The sequence below is a fragment of the Vicugna pacos genome, chromosome 7 (assembly GCF_048564905.1).
Source record: "Vicugna pacos chromosome 7, VicPac4, whole genome shotgun sequence".
NCBI lineage: Eukaryota > Metazoa > Chordata > Mammalia > Artiodactyla > Camelidae > Vicugna > Vicugna pacos.
The window spans coordinates 14,641,295-14,652,755 of NC_132993.1; positions in this window are offsets into that span (position 1 = coordinate 14,641,295).

The window sequence follows — 11,461 nt, forward strand, 5'->3', positions numbered from 1 at the left end:
GCTGGCTTGCTTTTAATTTAATTAGTTTTAACCCTTAAGTTTTAAAAAGTGGAATCAATCAGAAGGCGAGAGTGTAGGAGAATGTTCCTACACTTCTTATGTAAACTCAAATTTTAGATTCTTCTTTGGAGTAAAACATGCTCCTCACTGTCTACAAGCTAATTTCTGAGTTGCAAAAATTATCTCCATGTCTTCCCCTGTATTACTGTTCTTCTGTACCCCCCTGTTTTATCTGGGCTGCTGCAATCAGACAGTGAGAGACACTTTTCTCTTGTATTGGAAAACCTAAGCAGCAGCGTTTTCAATCACTTTTTAAAGAAGATAGAGATTCTTGGGATACATTTACATAAGGAGTAAGGCACACAGTGTTGTTCTGAGCATTCAGCAAGTAACGCCTACCTCAAAACTATGTGGACTCTAATTCCCCTAGAAATAAAAGAAAAACATATCATGGCCTTAGAAATCCACCCCTCCCTCAATGTTTCTGTTCTTCCCAACCTTTCACTTTTCCAAATAAGACACCAGAAGGAACGTCAGTGCTCAGTCCTATTAGGGTCACAAGTAAAATCATGGAATTCAAGAATATTTCAACACAAAGGGATGTAGACCAACATGTATTTGTTGTTTGTTGTTTTTTTCTTTAATTTAAAAAGAAAAATGAAGAACAGTTAGCTCTCAATATCAATTTCTGTGTTGTAATTTTTTTTAAAGGACAAAACTTTAACCATCAAAACACTGATGCATTTATTATGTATATAGCCATTACAATTACTGTGTTATTTGTGGCGTTGGCTAAGGAGGTTACATACCTAGATTATTGCCATGTATTTTCTTTTTTTCTTTGGAAACGTGCATGGAAGCCATACCATCTACATTGGAGAATGACAATGTGGAAAATCCTTAGATCATGTCCCTAAGGGAATGGAGGGGTGCCCTAGAGAGTATACAGATAGAGTGACTGAATCCACACACTGAATGCGGTCTTAGTGGAGATACAAATATTACATAAAATACACTAATCACAGAGAATCAGTTTTTTCCTCTGTCTTTTGATTGTCAGATCCATCAAATACAGGACAAAGAAATCTTCAAGTATCTTAGTTTATGAGATTCTTGGAGAATTACATGAAAACCTCAGTTACTGTAAGTGATCAACAGACAAAGATACATGCAATAAGTGATATAAATTTTAGACTTTTAAGTCCAAAAGTTGTATACTTTTCAGGTGGTCATAGCTAATAATTAAAATTCTTACCAATTTATTTAAAGATATGCCAGTCTACTGTCCTGTAGCAAGGAGGAAGGGGAAGTTACTAGGGATCTGTTCTGAGATGTGGTCAGGGGAGAGAGTGGGCAAGCTGTATATAACTGTTCTGATCAAGAATTTCTGAAATCTCTGAATTCCTTCCCTCTCTATTAAGCTAAATGATATCTGGTCATCTAAGGGAGGGGCCAGCATTCGGTTTAGGTTTGTATTAATTAAATTAGTCAACTTAATCAGTCCTGGAAAATTGAATTCAGACTTTCTGGTGAATGTATCCTTATCAAGAGATTTGACCGTATCCAAAATAGGATTCTGTTCTCCTAGAAAGTGCATCTCTAAAGTCTGTTTGAACAAATGTTATTCCATGATAATTACATTGATTAACAGAGATGAATTAATCTCTAAAATTTCTTTTAATATAGTTCCCCTTCCAAATTCTGATTATACATGCCACCCCACAGTCTCTGTCTAGTTTAAATTCATTAACTAATTGATGCTTCCCTGCATTCAGACTGTTTACTAGGTGCTCAGCACGTTGCAGGTGCTAGGGATTCAGTAAAGAACAAAGTGACCCCCCCCAAAGCCCCTGTTTTCATGGAATTTACACTCTTGCTGAGGACACAGATAATGAACATAATGAATAATGTTTTGGTTACATTTCATTGCATAACAAGCCACCTTGTGGCTTAAAACAGCAATTATTTTATTATCTCATGACTCACCTGGGCTGACTGGACTCACCTGGTTGGTCCTTTTGCTCCATGAGATGGTAGCCTGAAGGGCTGGGATGTCCAGCATGGCTCACTCACACGCCTGACGTCCTAGCGGAAATAGCTGGAAAACTGGACGCAGTGGAGGGCTAGGCCTCTCGATTTCTCCGTGTAGTCTCAAGGACTCTCTCCTCCCACGTGGCCGTGTCTCTCTGTACAGAGTCTGCTCAGCAGAGTAACCATCCTTTCCACAGGATAGCACAGAGGTCTCCAAAGCAAGAAGTTGGACGCCACCACACCCTCTGCAGGCGTAAGCCTGGAACTGGCTCAGCATCTTTTCTGCCACATTCTCATGGTTAAAATGAGTCACAGGGCCAGCCTGACTGTAGAGGAGGGGCCTACCACGAAGGAGTGAAGGGCTCACTGGGGCCCCTGTCTGGGGACAAAGTACACGAAAAAGTAAAATATATATTAGATGGCGGTAAGGACAATAGAGAAAAATAAAACACGGAAGGGCAATATAATCTTAGGCAAGGGTTGCAATTTTAAATACAATGGCCGGAGAAAGCCTCCTGGAGAAGCTGACATTCAAGCCAGCAGAAGTCTGAAGGAGGTGAGGGAGCAAGTTAGGCGGGTGTCGGGAGGGAGAGCATCACAGGCAGAGGGAGCAGGACGGGCGGCGGGCTCAGGAGCTCTGAGGTGGGAGCTTCCAGCGTAGCCCAGGAACAGCAGGGAGCCTGTGAATGAAGTAAGCAGAGGACGAGGGGCAAGACATGGTCAGGGTAACAGGAAATGAGGTCAGCACCAGTGCAGTTTGGCGCCAGAGGAATCATTTTCTCTCTCTCCTGTGGGAGACTCTGCTTCCTCAGTCAAGAGGGGCAGGCGGGGATGCCGGCAGGAGCTGCGGCGGTTCAGGTGTCTTCAGGTTCTCCAGATGCTCACCAGCATAACTGCTGAGCAGCTCATAGCCCAATATTTCCCTCAAGATTCATGTAAGATACGTGGCAACATTCTCACTTGACCTGATCTAATTTAACAGGCTGAATGATCGATCCATCTCTGTGTTTGGTTTTCATCCGTCTCAGTCCCATGACAGCTATAAAAAGAAATGCTTGGGGCATGGTGACAAGCAGACTCTGGATTTTAGCCCATGCCTCAAAGTGAAAATGTTAACATTTGAGCTCCTAATTCCCTCAGTTTCACTTATCCAGGTTTGTTACAAAAGCCAACAGTTCCTAGAAGTTTCACCCAGTGTCCCAGGCATCCCAGTCAATGACCTTATTTACCAGCTCCGACTATGTATCATGGACTTTTAATTTCCCATCTTAGAATTTTAATGTCAATCCCATTGCTTTTTATGACATTTTAGCTTGATAATTAATTCTACAGACACCAGTTATCTGTGGGAGTCTAAGCCTTATCCCATACCTAACAGCCACCCCTATGCTTTTGTGCTCATTTCTGCATCATTTGGTGTTCTTTGATTGCAAGCAATAGAAACTACTGTTCTTAAACCGAAGCATGTGTGTGTGCAAAGGAATTTCTTGAAAGGATATTGAGTAGCTCCAAGAATTGAGTGGAAGAGTCTAGGGAAGGATAGAGTATCAGTGGAGCATTAAGATCAGTGGAACATTCACCCAAGAATTCCTCACGTGACTCAGTTCCAGTCATTTTTGGTCCTTCTCTGTCCTTGTATTCTTGGGCCATTCCTCCTGGGAAAGAAACTCTGGGTGGCCTAACTTGGGCCACACAGCGTTCCTCTTGTCAAAAGTCCACGGTCTTCGGATCAGCTGCCCATCCAGCATCATATGGAAATGAAGTAGAGCAATTCTTCAAAGAAAGGCACACTTGTCAGAAGTAAAAAGGAAATATTAAAAAGGAAGCATTAAAATAATGAATATTTTAAGTATTTATTTTAATGATGTTTAGTATTAAAAATAAAGAATACTAGGAATAAGCATTGACACTGGTTGGAACCATATTGCACAGAAATTTGAATGCAAAGAAAAGGAGCTTGTTTAGGTGACAAGAGTTGTGGGTATTTTTTAGTTAGGAGACTGAAGTGAGAAAAAGTGTTTACACTTGAAGAATTTTCGTCTGTCACCTGGAAGTGGTTTTTAAGATAAATTTGAATAGTGAAGCACTTAAGAAGGGGAGGCAATTTAGGAAGTTGTTGGAATTTTCCAACTGAGAAATAATGAAGGCCATTTGGATCTATCATACATTTTGCCTCTGGCCACCCGGTCATTTTTTCCCTCTGGATTGTTTCTTTTTCTAATCTTCTGTCACTGTTGCCTTATTATTTTCTTGGTGATTCAAGGAGCTCTGACTTAGCAACACATTCTGCTTCATGCTTTGGGAGCCTGATGTCACCTAGAGTAGATACTTCTGAGAGTGAAGCTGATTTGGAGAGCTGACCAGTTGTCATAAACTTCCTGGTTCTCTGCCTTCACTGCCCTCTGTTTCTGTTAGTGTAAATGAGGTCACCTTGCCAGGCAGACTTACTCCCAATATGGGCTTTGTGAACCTCCTCGCCTTAGTTATTCAAGATGATCTGATCCATATTTTAATGTATACAGTACCTGCTGCCAATTCCCTGGGCTAGATTTCAGCAAACATTTCACTTTTTTTCTGGACGTCTCTGATGCTAGGCTCTGGCCAATCTGTGGCTATGTCTATATCTTCTGGACACTGAGTGCTAATTTCTGTCTGCTGGGTAGGAATTTCCTTCTACCGTCTGCAACTTTGTCTCCTCCTCCATCCCTTCCTTTCCTTTCCTTCCTTTCAGTAGCTCCCATCCATGTGTGGAGGGCTCTGCTTTTATATTTCAGCCCTTCTGAATCTCCCCACCTGCTTGAAGTTACCCCTTCATCTCCAGGTGTGTGCTGAGATAGGGAATTCATTTAAATGGAAAGAGAAATGGACAGAAGAGAGAGTAAAGGCAATACAAAAGGGTGATGTAGAAATTATTTATCTTATCCACAATAATAAGGATTCCCCTAGTTATCAATTACATAAGAATTCTAGAGAGAGCTAATAGACGCAGTTGTTTACCTGGAGAATGTAGGAGAACGAATGTTAGAGAAAGGGCCGGGAAACGCTAAAACCAAAATACTAATTCTAATGTAGAGATTCTTAACATTTTTTTATTGCATGAGCTCCTTTGGCAGCTCCTTCTGGAGAAGCCTATGGATCCCTTCACAAAATCGTGTTTTTAAATGTTTAGAATAAATTGTATTGGATTATAAATGACTCCAATTATATTGAAATGCAGTTGTTACTATACTAAGAAAATTTTCGGATGCAGAAATATTTTGCTTCACTATTTACCCGTTAAATAAGAAGATCCAGAGTTAAGTTTAGTAACTACTGAAAGTGGTGGTAATATACATGATATTTGCAGGTATCTGTGACAACTGGAATGTGATGAGACTGTCTATGATTTCTATTTGCGACAAAGTTCACAAATCCTGCTTATACTCTTGTGGTTTGTTGCCCACATTTGCAATGGAAGAAAATGTTAAATTTTAGCTTGGTTAGAGATGAGTGAAAATAAACATGATTTGTTTTTCTGTTTTAGTCCTGGACCCCCAAATTAATTTCAGGCATTGGTTAGTTAAGAACCCTATTGCAATGGAAGTCACAGTCATAGGTAAGACAAGAGTATTGTGCTGCACTCCGTGGTGGCCCCATTCACTATTTCATCAGACTGGGATCCGCCTTTCCCGCCAAACACTCGGCTGCCCTTCCTGCCAAGTCCCAAACACCCCTCTCGTTTTTCTCCTTTGTTCCTGTTATCGCCTCTGTTTGGAATGCTAGTTCTCCTTACATCAGTGTCACCACAGTCTCCTCCCCCAATTCTTACCTAGCTTCCTTCTTACTCATTATTCTCGCACTCATACGTTGCCTTATTCATTAATTCAAACAACAGTTTTTAAGTGCTACAAAAAAACGCATGTTACATCTCTGTCCTGACTAGATTTCAAAATCTGTTCCCTGCCTAACAATTCTTATATTTTTACCATCTCATTGCTTAATACTCACTTCTAGTAATGTTTCTCATGCTCAACCTTTTTAAATAGATAATTACAATTATATGTTATGCATATTTGCAAATATGATAATTTCTTCTGGGTGGATAATATTAATAGCAATTTTCCTTTTCTACAGATCAAATCCTATTATGGATTTGAAAATGTAGAACCCTTTGAAAGCAATATTAATAATAATAATTTAGTTTTATGAGTGCCTGCTATGTTTAAGATATTGTTGTATGTGCTTATTGTGGATTGTCTCTTTAATTCTCATAACAATTCTGAGAGATAAGAGCTATTGATAGCTTAATTTTATAAAGAAACTAAGATGCAGAGAGGTTAAATAGCTTGCCCAAGGACACAGTTTGAAGAACAGAAAGTGTATCAATAGTTATCTTACTCACTTTTTCCACACACCATTATGTGAAATGAAAATTATATAAATTCAAAGTTATACGAATATGCGTCATAATATTTAGCTATATTTAAATAATGACCACTGGACTCCATTCTGCTATTTTAATATAAGTTCCTGCTGGAGTTATCAGGTTGAGTAACAGCTGTAAAAAACAAGGAGATGAATCTCCAAATGCCTTCCTGCAGGTGAAGTGTTCCGACCTTTAGTTGTACCTGGGGAGTAACGTATACATTGATGTACATTATACGCTAATAGCAGCTGTAAGTTTTGGGGCATTGTGTTTTCTATTGTAATTTCTCTTGTGTTGAGAAGTTTGTACTTTGTTATAAACAAATTTTTGCTTTCTTTTTCTAAATATGAAGGAATTGCCTTCACTTCGATAATAGGCAAAATCCTGAAATTTTGCTTACAATAAAGTAAAGACGATTGTTTTATCAGGTTAATTCAGGGATGATATATGGGGAAACAAGATCAAGAAAAACAATCTAAAGAATTACACACATGTTATAAACATTTACTAGATTCTTTGTGGTAGCTCTACTCTCATTTCTTTTTTTTTAAATGAATAACAAAATGAAACTATATTAGAAAAATACTAGTAACTCCCCAATATTTTCTTGAGGTAATTAATGTTAACATTTTAATATGTATTCTTCCAAAATATTCTCTGTGTACATGTATATGCAAAAGCTCTGGAATATTTAGCCAGATCAGAGGGGAATAATATATTCTGGAGGGGACAGCCAAGTCAGACTTACAGGGATTGATTCACATTCTAGATGTGAGTTCACCTTCTCTGCCACTCTCATCATGCAAGAGCTCAGAGTTCCAGACTTACTGACAACCCTCAGAATGTGGCCTCATACAAGGGACCCATTTTACAGGGAAAAAAAGGCATTACAATAGGCAAGTGACCACAGGATCCGCCAGTCCTAACATTTACAGCGTCATCTGAAGCTGCTGGCCCTATAAAACTTTAGAATGACTTCTTAAAAGCTCAGTAACATGTGAGCTTGGGAACAGTACCTGTGGAGTTTGGGCACTGAATTCTCTGACATGTAAGGTGCCAGGTTTAGCAGTGGTTCACAGATGGAGTTGGTTAATATTCACGGGGATGATGAGGCCCCCAGGTAAGGGAGACCAGGTGTTGATGCTTAAAAGCCAGCAGCCAGGAGGCTGTAATTATATTAATGACTAGCCAAGCCTGAGTGGCAGCCAATGGCGCTTTACCTTCAGGGAGTTTTGGAGATGTTTAAGGGAGTCTGGTGTTCCTAGAGGCACGATGATACGGCAACAAGGCTGATGCTGAACATCTACAACCAGGAAAAGGTAAGAACAGAGGAGCAGGAGGCTGAAGGCATTTGCCCCCAAAGTAATTATGATTTCTTGTTCAGTTACTAAATCCGAGCTAGTTTTTGTATTTAGAACCCAATTACTGAAAAGATGTCCAGGTCGTGAAAGTAAAGACTGTCAAGAAAATTGTGGCAAGAAAATAATGTAATAATTTATACAGTTCTTCCCCAAAGGGATCTATGGACACTTACATAAGGTTAAGACTTTACACTGGGGAAAGGAGACTAACTAGACCTTTTGAGAAGTACTGACAAAGTTTCTGACTTGGGGTTGATACTGAAAGACCCAAATTATCATCATTCGACACCGCTACCTCTGTCTTGAATTGTTCTTAAGGAAACAAGTCAAAAATGGTGCCCTGGATAAAGTTTAGGTCACAGTGAGCCCATTCTACCCACAGACCCACAAAGTGGTCATTTTTCCAGTCCCAGAATTGGTGTATTTAGCAATAGGAATAATCCCCATGTTGGGTCATTGGCCTTGAGTAAAGGAGATCATAGGATATCTCTTATGCATCCCAATGCAGCCAATATAGTTGCTCAGAAACAGTATCTCATCTTTAAGGAAACTAGTAGAGATTAGTAGTGTCACTACTAATAAATCACACTACTATAAAGTTAAAGGATGCAGGGGAAAGTGGTCCTGAACTTCTCTGTCTTTGACATCACGGTCCCTGAAGTAACTGATGAAATTTTGAAAAATGACTGTAGACTACATCAAGCTTAACCAAGCAGAAGTCCCAACTGAAGCTGCTGAGTCAGACCTGGTATTATTGTTAGAGAAGATTGATGATGCCTGTGGTGTATTGTAGGCAGCCATGGATTTGGAAAATGTGTTCTTTTTGATTCCAGTTGGAAAAGAGAATTAGAAACCGTTTGCCTTTGTGGAACAGACACTTCTCTTATAGTTTTGCCTCAGGACAGTATTAACTCCCCCATCCTCTGTTGTAATGCAGTCTGAAGAGATCTGAGCTACATGGACATCCAGCAAAACAGCAAACCAATCTATCCTGCAAATCGGCAGGATGAACAAGAGGTGGCTAGTATGTGGGAGACCCTGGTAAGACACTTATGCTCCGTAGAGTGGATGATAAGCCCTATGAACATTCAGGGAACTGGCACTTCAGCAATGTCTTTAGGGGTCCTTGGGTAAGGGGCTCACCAAGCTATCTAGCACTCTAAAGCAAAAGGCAAATTACTGTAGCTTGCCTCTGCCACCACAAAGGATGCACAGGGCCTGGTAGATCTCTCTGGGTTACATCAAAGTGATTATTCTGGCCTATGTTATTTGTTCTCTCATTGTAAATTAATACGAGGTGGGGGAACTGTTTATAATATGGACTTCTTGCTGTTTATACTGTACTGTCTTTTGTTTAGTGTTGCTAATAAACGTGCAGTTCTCAAAAGGAAGTCACATGGAGACCACACATGCCACGACCAGCCATTGCTGCTCTGGCCCATCTACCAGGTGATACCAGGACTGTCAATACTGTGTGGATCTTAATTAGGAAAGGGCTCAGCGACATGTCCAGACTGTGGTGCAAGCAGCCCTGAAGCTTGGGTGTTGTGATTTAGTGGACCCCTTGGCATTGCCTGTGTGTCAGTGGTGGGAAAGTGTGCAGTGGGCAGCTAAAGCGAACCCCGGGGAGAGAATTATGACAAGCCCTTGGAATTCTGAAGCAAGCAAACTCTTGCAGATTTGTACAAAATGTACATCCCCACTGGCAGAGTGTGGGAGTTTCCATAACCCTTATTTTTATCAATGCTTGGTGTTGTCAAATTTCTCAATTTTCTTAAGAAATGACTTTAAACTTGACTAATTTTCATACGATTTCATACCATTTCACATGGAAGAAAAATGGGAAAAAAGCCTTATTTCCTGACATCATTGCCTGTTATAGATGGCATTTTCTTTAATCAGGTAGACTCAGAGTAGCTGGGATCCAAAGTTCCTTCCACTCAAAATAGTAATTTCTAAAAAATCAGGGAAAATAAATCTTAGTAATATGGAAGGAAGGAAGCTTCAGGAATTTTCATGATCTTTACACTAGTTGATACTTTACAATTATTTCTTTTTCTGTACTATTAATTACTCCCACCTCAGATTCCTCAAAACACATGATAGCATTCCAATTCTTGACATTAAGCCCTTAGGTAGTAAAACTGGAAAAAAAGAAAAAGATATGTAAGTAAATACATACATATAAACCTACATAACTACATAAATAAATAATAATGACAAATAAGTTTAGGTAGCTGAGTTTGACATATTCAGGACCGTTGATGATTACCTTTCCAGTGCTGTTGCATTTGGCTTTGTTTATGAGATATTTAAGCCTGGAGGATGCTAGAACATCTGAGAAAAAAATGAAAATTCCATTCAAATATTAGATGGAATCATAGACGAATGATCATATTCCCTGCTTTTCCTCCCAATGTCTGTTTTTATATTTAACATCCACTTTCTGTGGCTGAGATTCTTTAACTTAGCAGGAAATTTTCTTCTCTGAAATAGTGATGCTAGTCATTCCCCTGGGCTCTGCCAAACCAGGTTTAAGGTGCTCACAGCTACTGTCTATGTGATGAATAAGCTAAGTTTAGCCTGAAGAAATAGATATTAATCTCTACATAAAAGAGAAAATTAATCCCATGTCAATGTGATTGTTCTAGCCTGAGATATTATTATTATTTTTCTCATTATAAATTAACACTAGGGTGGGAAAATTGTTAATAATATAGGTCTCTCCCTTTTTATACTCTGTCTTTTTTTAGTGTTGGTAATAAGTGTGTGGTTCTCAAAAGAAAGTCACATTATTTCCAAGGATCATAAAGATGTTTTTTCTGACGCTTCAATGGCCAGCTGCCATGAACTCTGTTTCATAATTCATAATTATGTTTCTCATTTCAGAATTGTCTTTAATTTATCATATTTCAATTTCTGATCAATTATGTAGCTATTTTTATCTATTATCAATAGTTGGAGTCTCCAAAGAGGAAATCTACAAGAATTTGAAAACATATTTTAAAAAGAAATGGATTACCTTCTGAAAATGAATCTAAGAAGTCAATGTTTACTAGGTCACATGCAAAGAAAAGTTAAAAACAGTGGCTGTTAGATTAAGGAACTGAGTGGTGCAAGATTAATGTCATCGAGTTATCACAAAAGGATGTGTTGATCAGAACTAAGGAATCTGGAGTTGGGGAGGGTAGTGAGAAAGGATGGTCAGCCTGGGGAAAGGGGAGTCACAGTAGCCTGTATTGCAGTGCCATTATGAGCATGCCCAGAAGAGGGAGAATCTTAAGTAAAAACACCCTATTAGGTCCCAAACCACTGCCTTGACAGAACTGATCTGAGAAAATACCTGTACCCCACTTATGTCTACATGTAGGAAAAAAAACCATGCCATGTCAAAGTGAGCATTGCAGCCTGAGATAATTATTTTTATCAGTATCAGTTAATACATATAGATTATGATTTTACATTTCAGCTCTAAAAGCATGGTTAATGTGAGTCTACTCTGCCATGCGTGTCCAATATTAGTACACTGGTAGTTCAATCTTTGAGTCAGTTGGGGTCAGTCTTACAACCATGAAATACTACTCAATGTGATGCTGTCCTACGAGATAATTTCTAGTGTGCAGCTTGTCTTTTCCAAGTGATACTTCTGTTTCATGTGACTGTT